Source organism: Podarcis vaucheri (genome assembly GCF_965113315.1).
Source record: "Podarcis vaucheri genome assembly, chromosome: 2".
NCBI lineage: Eukaryota > Metazoa > Chordata > Lepidosauria > Squamata > Lacertidae > Podarcis > Podarcis vaucheri.
Genome location: NC_138760.1, coordinates 123,824,579 through 123,834,777, shown reverse-complemented (window position 1 = coordinate 123,834,777; position 10,199 = coordinate 123,824,579). Strand labels below are relative to the sequence as shown.

The window sequence follows — 10,199 nt, the reverse complement described above, 5'->3', positions numbered from 1 at the left end:
GAGCTGCAGTCTGGCAGCTTCCAGAAGGGGCTCCATGGCCTGTGCTGCCCCATACATTATGCAGGGCACCTTCCCTGTGTTGCTGAGCCCCACCCCAAATACACAGTGCTCCCCCAAGGAGCGTCATTTCGGCAGCAGGTGCATCTGATTTCTCTCCTTGGATACTAACAGCTGGAACAACACATGCCTGTGGAATTGACCCCTCTCAAAGATCAGGCAGGACTCACTCTGGCTCCACTATCAGGGCCACTGACTACTGACTGGTGCAGCCTGCTCTCCTTTCCCTGCGTTTTCCACGAGGTGGTGGCACATGATGGAATAAAGACACCTCCCCCCCCCCCCGCCTAAGGGCTGTCTCCCCTTCCTCCATCCCCTACATGATGTTGGCCTCGTTTTTGTGTCATTGTACGTTTCCTGGGAGCCTCCACTGAAAAATGCAGATTTACTAGATTTGGAAGGATATGACAACAGATTTGGATGGCATGCATACTTATGGTATGAGAAGCTAAGGTGCATAAAGGTGTTCAGAATGATCTAAGAAAATCAATCTTTATGGTGTGAGAAATATACAAGACCTTAGTACAGCAAAAAACACCCTGTAGAAGCAATATCTTAGAAAAAAGTGAATACAGTGGTACCTCGGTTTAAGAAGAGTCCTGTTTATGAATGATATATTTAAGTTAGTTAAAAATAAATGTTTTAGTTGTGAAATAATCAAGATTTCAAAAAGATTTGTGATAAAATAATGTTAAATTATTATCCAAAATGTATAGCTTGCTTTTAGAGTGGCATACAAAAGATTAACAGGTTAAGTTGGGAATGATACATTGGGCAAAGGATTTGGGACATAATATGTGGGAAAATGATTGCTTGCACATGAGAGCATGAGCAAAGTTTTTATTATTGTAGGGTGATTTCATAGCTAGAAGCATCCTTGGAGCATGAACAGCGCGTGAATAGCTCGTGCTGTCCCAAATGATTGGTTAACGTAACATGGCCTGATGCTCGCATGAAGGTCCTTATCTGCTGGCTGAAAACGAATTGCTTCGCTTGTATTTTGTATCTTTCTGATTTCACACAATAAAAGCTGTGCTGCAGTAGCCCTAGGGAGCAGCAATATTTCGGAACCCATCATGGTGTGAGACTGATTTCTTCGGATGCCGAGCCGGTACTCGACATTTGGTGCCCCGTGTGACTGCCTTCGGACTTCACGTTGTTTTTCATTATTCAGCACTCACCAACACGTCGTTCATCCACGTAGTGGATCCCTGGTGAGTGCTCCCGTGTGATTTCTTTTGGATTTCATGCTGTTAAACAACGTTCAGCCTCACCTCGCCCGGCAAGGGCTGCAGACGCGTCGTTCATCCACGTAGTGGATCCCTGGTGAGAGCTCCCGTGTGAATGTGATTCTGGACTACGTTACGGACTTATCAGCACTTATCTCCGCCCGGACAGGGCAAAAGGCGCCTCCCTCATCCTCATTAGGATCCCTCCGGTAAGTGCTCCCTGCTCTTTTTGCAACTCTTGCAATCATGGGAAAGTCTCTCTCTGCACCACAGAAAAATTTTTTTAAAGACCTTAAATTTCTTTTGGCCAGTAACAACCTCGCTGCTCGGAAAGCTGACCTTAAGTCCCTTATAGAAGCCCTGGACATTCATTGTCCCTGGTTCCCCCAGGACGGAAATTGTGAGCTAAACGATTGGAAAAAAATTGGGCACTTCTTTCAAAATCATCCTCAGATTGATGTCAAGGTTTTGCATGCCTGGTGTAACGTCTACAAAGCTATGTCGTGCTTAACTCCTTCAAACATTCTTCTGGCTGCTGCAACAGCTTCTTCGCCCACCCTCCCGGCTCCTGCCTTGCCTGCCTCAAACCTACCTCCTAAACCGCCGGACATTTTCCCTTCGGCTCCTCCTGTCCCTCCCCTGCATTCTTCACATTCAATGTGATTGCTCCTGCCGCGCCAGGGGGAGGCCCAGCCCGGCACGAACAGTTTGATTTGAGATTCATAAAGGAACTGTATTCCTCTGTCAAGGACAATGGCTTGCAATCTCCTTACAGCCTGCCAGTCAGTGGGCACTGAGACGCACAAAGCTCATCTTTTAGCCACGGCCTGGTCCTCCACCGTGTCCCAAAATCCTGCAAAGGCTAAAACCTGTTGGATTGACAGTGGCTAAAGAAAAAATTCAGCGGACTTTACCTATTACGTACCTGGGACACAAGCTGACAGCATCTGCAGCCATTCCAGTTACGCCTCAACTACAGTTTCCGGGTCATCTTAGACTGGTGGATTTACAACAAATTCTTGGACAGCTGAACTGGATAAAGAGTTATTTGGACCTGCCCACCTCTACTTTGTCTCCACTATTTTCTGCCCTTAAAGGACATAAGGATCCAGCAGACAAGATCACAGTCACCTCTGCAATGGAAGAGGCTCTAACCACTGTGAACAACCATCTCCGCAGATGTATGGTGGACAGGATTCCTTCTCTTTCCACGGCACAATTATCACTTGCAGTATTTGCCACCTCGCTCCTTCCAACAGCTATATTGTACACCACAGGCCAAAAGCCTGGGACTGTGTCTATTGTGGAGTAGCTTCACCTGTCTCATACTCCTCCACGGAACGTGTATGCTACACCCAACAGCGTCATGGACCTTGTTGCTAAGGGCCGACATCGAGCCCTTGCCCTCTCTGGAATGGACTTACAGTCAGTGTACCTGCCCTTCTCCCAGGAAGAATTTCAGCATCTGATGATGACAGCCGTTTCTACCCAAATAGCTTTTGCTGATTTCTTGGGAAATATCATTCACAATCCTCCTAGAGACCCTCGTTTGTCTTTCCTTACAGGGCTACGTTATGTCTTGCGAACTGCCTTGTCCCCCTTACCCTTACCCTCCGCCCTTACTGTGTTCACTGATGGTACCAAATCCAGAGGGGTGGTGGTGTGGGAAGAGGAGGGAAAATGGAAAAGTTTGTATACTACTGAGCAGTCCTCAGCACAACGTGCTGAATTGGCAGCTGTAATTTTGGCATTTCAACAGTTTGCTAATATCCCTTTCAATCTCATTGTGGATTCTCAGTATGTATATAATCTTTTGAATGTCTTACCATTGTCTTATATCACTCCTGCTATTGACCAAAATTTGTTTACATTGTTTTCCACTTTGCAGAACTTGGTACAAGCTAGAACTTGTCAGTTTTATGTTGCCCATCTCAGATCTCACACTGGCCACCCTGGGTATTTGGCAGAAGGTAATGCCCGGGCAGACCATGCTTTGAAAAATGGTATTTTTTCACTGTTTTCAGACCCATTGGAAAGTCATTCTGTATTTCATCAAAATGTTAAAGTTCTGGTGAAATTTTTTTCGCTGCCCATTTCTCAAGCTCGAGACATTGGGCTTCTTCTGGATTGTGGTTTTTACATGCCAATAATCGAGCCACGAAATATCACACAGGTTGCTCAGAAACAGCCATTGGACTAATTTACCATTCTCATCCTTATTGGCATCACTTGGATTTTACCCCCCAGAGATTTTTTTTTCTCCTCCCTCAGGAGTCCTGCCCTATGATGTGTTCCCCTGAGCATGTACAGAGGGCTGTCTTGGAACTATTCTGGACTCTTGGCAAGGGGAGGGGTGAGGAGGTTATTTTAGTGTATTCCAGTTGTTTCATTCTTGTGCTTTGGCATGGTTCCCGGACAGAAAGCAAGTTGCAATGTGGTTCTGAGAAAGGCCTGCGAAGACAGTGGGCTCTGTTCTCGACCTTGTTGCAATTTTTTTAGTTACAGCAAGCGGAATATGCTTGGCTAGTGCCTTTTAGCTGCTGAGAAAAATGATTTTAAAAAGCTTCTCAAAGCTTTGAACTTTTTTTTTTTGGTGGTGGTATTTTAGCATTCCAGTAAATGCTTCATATAAGATTAGCAATAACATGAAGGACAATCGCATAAGTTTACCTCCTGTATTTCTATCGCTTGTAGAATTAGCTCCTTATTGTTTTCATTTTAATCATAATAGCAAAAAATTTTTAGGTCATTATCCATATTGTAATTGGACATATGAATACATTAATGGATCTTCTTGTTTTCTTAATGTTACAACCATGAGTGGCAGACCAAAGGTTTTAATTAATAATGTCACAACTTACATGACCTATGAACAACAAGCTGCGTGTAGAGACTTTTATGTTTGGTTCGACTGGATGAGAAAGAGCAGTAGAACTACATGTTTGCTTCAATCTGATTTATGGTTACTTTGTGGCACACGTGCCTACAAAGAAATCCCCTCTGCCTTTTCTGGTACCTGCACGTTAGGTATAGTAGTACCCTTGGTGTATAAAATAGATAAGCTCCCAACGGTCCGTTTGCGTAACAGAAGGGAAGTACAATCACCTATTTCTCAATATACAGGGACAGCCATCTCTAGGTCTCTTCTGCCTTCTTTAGGTGCAGCCATGAACTACCGTGATCTGCATAAATTGGCAAACTGGACAGAAAATTTGTTCAATTCCACCATCTTGGCTTTAAAAATGATTAACAAAGAAATGTCAGAAATAAGAAATGTAGTTCTTCAACATCATTATGCTTTAGATGTGATCCTTGCTTCTAAAGGTGGAATTTGTGCCTTAATTCATTCTCATTGCTGTATGTATATAACTGATCAATCGACCAATATCTCTGCTACTATTGATTATATGGAACAAATGATAGCCCATAATCCTTTGAATCCACCTGAAGGTTTTGATCCATGGGAGTGGTTATCTTCTTGGTTACCTAATGGAGTATGGTTAAGAAAAATATTATTGATTGTAATTGCATGTATTGCTTGCTTCATTATGGTGTGTTGTTGCATTCAATGCATACCCTCTTTGATTTCCCAATGCACTGCATGGTGGTACCGACCACGGCCCACCACAGGGGTTACAAGAGTAAGTAAGTATAAGTAAGTGTAAGAGTAAGTGTAAGTAAGTGTAAGGAAGTGTAATTGAGTAAGTAAGTGTAGACGCTTAGGCAATGAAGTGTACGATTTGGACTGATGGTCCCTCTTTTTCTCTAATAATATAAACAAGAAAAGGGGACATGTGGGAAAATGATTGCTTGCACATGAGAGCATGAGCAAAGTTTTTATTATTGTAGGGTGATTTCATAGCTAGAAGCATCCTTGGAGCATGAACAGCGCGTGAATAGCTCGTGCTGTCCCAAATGATTGGTTAACGTAACATGACCTGATGCTCGCATGAAGGTCCTTATCTGCTGGCTGAAAACGAATTGCTTCGCTTGTATTTTGTATCTTTCTGATTTCACACAATAAAAGCTGTGCTGCAGTAGCAATATTTCGGAACCCATCATGGTGTGAGACTGATTTTTCTTCGGATGCCGAGCTGCAACTCGACAATAATATTCAGGTGGCAGATTGGGAAAGGTTATTTAAAATTTCTGGAATGTTGCACATTTAAAGAAAATTATATGAAAATGATGTACCAGTGGTATTTGACCCCTACTAAACTAGCAAAGATGTATAAGACATTACTGGCAAGCAGACTTCAAATCCTTCATGGCTTCTTCATTGCTGAGTGACATGTGACTGATCACTAGAGCTCTCCTTATCCAGACTCCACAGCGACAGTCGCTGCTCTTTTAATCAGACATGGATTTAACATGCCCCAAACTTTTCTTCTTTTTTTGCAGAGAGAGGCAATACTAAGGATGACTGTCCTGTGAGCCCTAAACACCTCCTAGCCTAAGGTCTCCCAGTGAATCTCACCTCTTCACAACCCCCTGATGACTCGGCCAAGTGAGCAAACATGGCTGTTTGTTCCACAAATAAATGTGTGGGTTTTTTTGGGGGGGCGAACTTCTGCATTGTCAGGAAACTTAGGTGATCCACACTGAACAATGTCAGTTATCAGGGCATCCTGATTATCACTGTCTACTCCCGCCACAGATTCCTGAAGGGAGTCTCTCTAACTTTGGGTTATAAGTATGGAAAAAGAGCTCTGCTGGAACAGGCCAAAGGCCCACGGAGTCCAACATGCTCTTCTTCCAGGGGCCGACAACACCCTCCCCACTTGTGATTCTCAGCAATGGGCATTCAGAGGCATCTCCCCCCCCCCCCACTCAAGAGCTCAGGTGAGAAACAGGGTCATCCTCCATGAACTTGTCCTAAGGCCAGCCAAATTTGTGGCTACAGTTATCTTTTGTGGCAGCAAATCCCACTGTTTAAGGATGCAGCCTGTGAAGAAGTCCTTTCTCATGTCAGTCCGGAATCTTTAAAGGTATTTTTTAGCCGGGGGGGGGGAGCAGTCAGGGGGAGGTATCGGCTGTGGCCCTTGCCATAGCACAGTGGCCCCCGGCAGCTGCCGAAGAAGGTCAGGGGCTAGCAGCACCCAGAGCTCTTCTCAAACTGCAAGCATCACCCAGCAGATTTCACCAGCCTCCTTTACCTGGCTCTGGTTCCTGCAAGAACATCTTCCCCCCCTTTTCCGTTTGGAAGGAAAGGTCCAGTTTGGGAATCAGAAGCCCCTCTGGGGATGGGAAGAGAGAGAGAGAATGATTCTTATTTGCAGAATCTAGATCCAGATAATATTCCTGGAATTTAGTCTTTCTGGACAATGGACACATTTCATTTCGACATTTTCATCCCCCTTCTTAAGACAAAACAAGCAAGAGATAAATATGAAAACAACCACAGAAAAATTAACAGTTATATGCTGTTGTGCTATAACTTTATTTATATATTTCTCAGTTGACTGACATGCAGAACGCGGCTTATGAAGTAGGGATACTTAGTTTGGTTTGTGGTTTTCAATGAGTATAGACTTATGGACTAAATTGTTGCATTTTTATCTCCTTATATAATATAATAATTAAAAAGAAAAATAAACAGATTGTTTTCATAAGCAGTATGCCAGCAGAGTGCATTTATATAGTTTAGTATGCATAGATTTTTATTGTTTATGGGACACAACCTAGCCAAAATTAAGCATCTTTTAAATCCCACTAATTTCACATGGAAGGAACCTAAGCTGCACTCCCAAACCATGTTTATTGGGGGGTAAGACTCACTGAACACACAAGACTTGCCTCGGAGGAAACAGGAGATTCCACTGTACGGCGCATGCTTGAATCGTAGCCAATGGGCCCTGGTAGAATTGAGTATGAAAAGAAAGTGCTGCCGCCTCCCCAGTGGGGCTGACCCCTTGGAAACACGCTTTAGTATTGCAGCCGGAACTGTTTGTGGGGTTTGCTGCAATCCTCACCCCACTTACCTGGGAGTAAGCACCCCCGGGACTTACTTCTGAGTAAACATAATTAGGACTGAAGCCCTAGGCCAGCTGTGGGGAACCTTCGACCCTCAGATGTTGCTGAACTACAAATCCCATCATCCTAGGCCATTGGCCACGCTTGCTGGGGCTGAGGGGAGATGTGGCTCAGCCCCACCTGGAGGACCACAGATTATCTCCTCTGAAACGCTATTCCTTACCCTGAGAGCCCACAATGCCACAGTTCCCCTCTTTGACTTGCCAGAGCATCGTCCTCTGGCCTGGCTGTGTCAGGGATGCCTCCTCCTTGCCGAAAGGCCCCTCCTTCTCCTTGGCGCTCGCTGGGCCCTGAAACAGCCAAACACCCCCCACTCAGGTTCTGCTGTTCCAGAAACCGCCATTTAAAGATGGACGCCCAAGATCCCACACACACTCCCACTCCCGATTTCGCAATGCCAAGCCTGGTAAAATCAGAGTCCCCAGTCCCATCCCTAAGCAGCTACTGAGAGGCCGTGTGGTGTAGTGGTTAGAGTGTGGGACCAGGACCTGGGAGGCCAGGGTTCAAATCCCCACTCAGGCATGAAGCTCATTGGTGACCTTGAGCCAGTCATGGGCTCTGTCTAGCATACCTCACAGGAATTTTTTTATAATTTCCTCTCTTTCTCATTGTACGGAATACTTTGTGCACTGCTTAGAGACAATGGCAATCAAGCGGTATAGAAACGGTTGAGACAAATTAAACTGGGCTGGGAAGTTGCTCAGTGATGTGGGAAATGCACTCTGCACATGCTCAGGTGCTCTCTGATCCTTAGCTGGGCGTTACATTCGCCCTGCTCAAGGCCTCCCTCTAACCTTGGCTTTCCTCAGGATAACCTTCCCTTACCTCAGTCAGCCCAGCTTCGGCCACTTCCAGTCCCTCAGGAGGAAGCAAGGAACGGGGGTGAAATGGGAGCGTCGTTCCATTGGCTGTGAGGGACAGAAGAGAGGAAGACGACGGGCTCAGGGACAGGGCACAGGCATTGCCTGAAGATCCCGCTCTCCATCCCTGGCACCTCCAGTTAAAAAGCAGTCAGGAAGCAGATGATGGCAAAGGTCCTCTGCTGCAAGACCCCCTGAGAGATGCCACCAGTCAAGACTGGGAGCTGGCCAGGGCCTTATTTTCTGGGTTCTGGGGTGCTCCAAGCAGGAGCAGATACACATCTCGGGTGGCATTCAATGAAGCGTACGCCAAGTGGAGGTTTAGGACTGGCCCAAGGAGACTTTGTCCCCTTCCTCCCCTTCCTGCCCACCCAGATCTGCTAGGGAAGGTCAGGGGGAAACCCAGAACAGATTCAGGCAGGGGGAGCCACAGATTCTTGTAGCCCAGATACTTCCAGCGGATCCCAAACTTTTTTGGGGGGGCATTGCTCCTGCGCCCCCTGCCCTACCCTATAAAAAGCATTATTCAGAACACTACTGTGGGCTTGCTGACCCTGGAGCAGTTCCTGGCCATCCTTCCTCACGAGCTGCAGGGCTGGGTCAGGGAAGAGGGGCCAGGGAGCTGCGCCCAAGCCGTGGCCCTGGCGGAGGATTTCCTGAAAGCTGAGACGTGGAAGTGGCAGGTCAGAGCACTTGATCCACTTTCTCCAGGCACTTCCAGGTTGGGTTGTTGCCGTGTGCTGTGCGTGGGGCTGCCCTCGGAGACCACTAGCGGCCAGATCCCTGGGTAGGGTTGCCGCTGGTACTCACAGAACCCCTAAAACAGCTGCCTGGGCTGCCAGGTTGTTTCTGCACTTAATTTAAGGTGTTCATGCTAGTGTTGTAAGCAGTGCTTCTCAAAGTGGGCAGTATTGCCCCCTGGGAAAGGGGAGGGGGCATGACATGGGGGGCGCTAAGAGGCAGCAGGGTGGCTGGTGGTGGAAATGACTACAGTGGTGCCTCGCAAGACGAAATTAATTCGTTCCGCAAGTTTTTTATTCTTGCGAGTTTTTCGTCTTGCGAAGCACAGTTTCCCATAGGAATGCATTGAAAATCAATCAATGGATTGATTCCTCTGGAGACTGTCCGGGGACAGAGGGGAAGCGCCGTGTGCCTTCTCCTCTGTCCCCGGACCTGTTTTAAAGCAAGGGGTTGGTGGGGAGAAGATTGCTTCTCCCCGTTGCCTGCCCCGCAATCTCCGGGGACAGAGGGGAAGGCGCGCGCCTCATTAAACTAGGATCGTTTCAATTGGATTTTGAATACAGTAAATGTGTAATTAAGGAAATAAGAATACTGAGAGGTGCCTTCAAGGGTTTCACCTTCTTAAGGAAGACTGGACCTTCGGAGAGAGCGTACCTTTAACGCTCAAACTGGCCGCGAAATGAACAGAGACCAGACCAGGATATATGAAAGCAAAGCGGCTATAAGCCTGATCTTTATTAAAGCTGTTCCAACAGGGTGCTGCCCCCACACGCAGGAGGACGGAGGCGGACCCGGACAGAGGTGTGCCCGCCCTTATATAGACTTTGAAATTGCCCACCCTGTAGCCCCAGACCACACCCCCCCCAGAAACATCAGAGAAGGGGCGGGTTACACAATAAATCTGAGTGCATTGTTTTTACCCTGTCTGCCAGGTTACCCGATTGCTCTTTTGTTATAACTACTCTCCTGAATCCAGGTCACAGGCTCACCCTATTCACATCTTAAATGTGCCCTTGAGACAGGACTAGTGAGCAAAGAGACAATGGGGACGTTCCCCATTTCTTTCGACCTTGCAGAGAAATATTTGAGGTCATTTGGGAGAGACAAAATGGTTTCAGGACTTTTTCTGTGGGGTTTCAGACATGTGGTTTATACATTTATGTATGTGCTTGCTTGGTACATTTATGAACATTTATTTTATATATATAAGACCTTGAAATTCTTAGAGTTATCTTCACAGAATCAAGTCCCGCTTGCTAAATCAAAATTTGCCGTCCAT

General features: G+C 46.3%; 1 long non-coding RNA gene across 2 annotated transcripts in view; it reads right to left on the bottom strand.

The window, feature by feature from the left end:
• LOC309525422 overlaps nt 1-8,947 on the bottom strand; it is a 35,876-nt gene extending 26,929 nt beyond the window's left edge. The window contains exons 1-3 of one of the 2 annotated variants that reach the window (XR_014216261.1): nt 8,145-8,636; nt 7,483-7,609; nt 6,475-6,523 (exon numbers count right to left, since the gene is read on the bottom strand). This is a non-coding gene — a long non-coding RNA (uncharacterized lncRNA). Of the gene's footprint in view, nt 1-6,474; nt 6,524-7,482; nt 7,610-8,144 lie in introns of those variants that run through there. The other variant, XR_014216260.1, reaches the window with a different exon arrangement.
• Between the last annotated feature and the right edge of the window lie 1,252 nt (nt 8,948-10,199).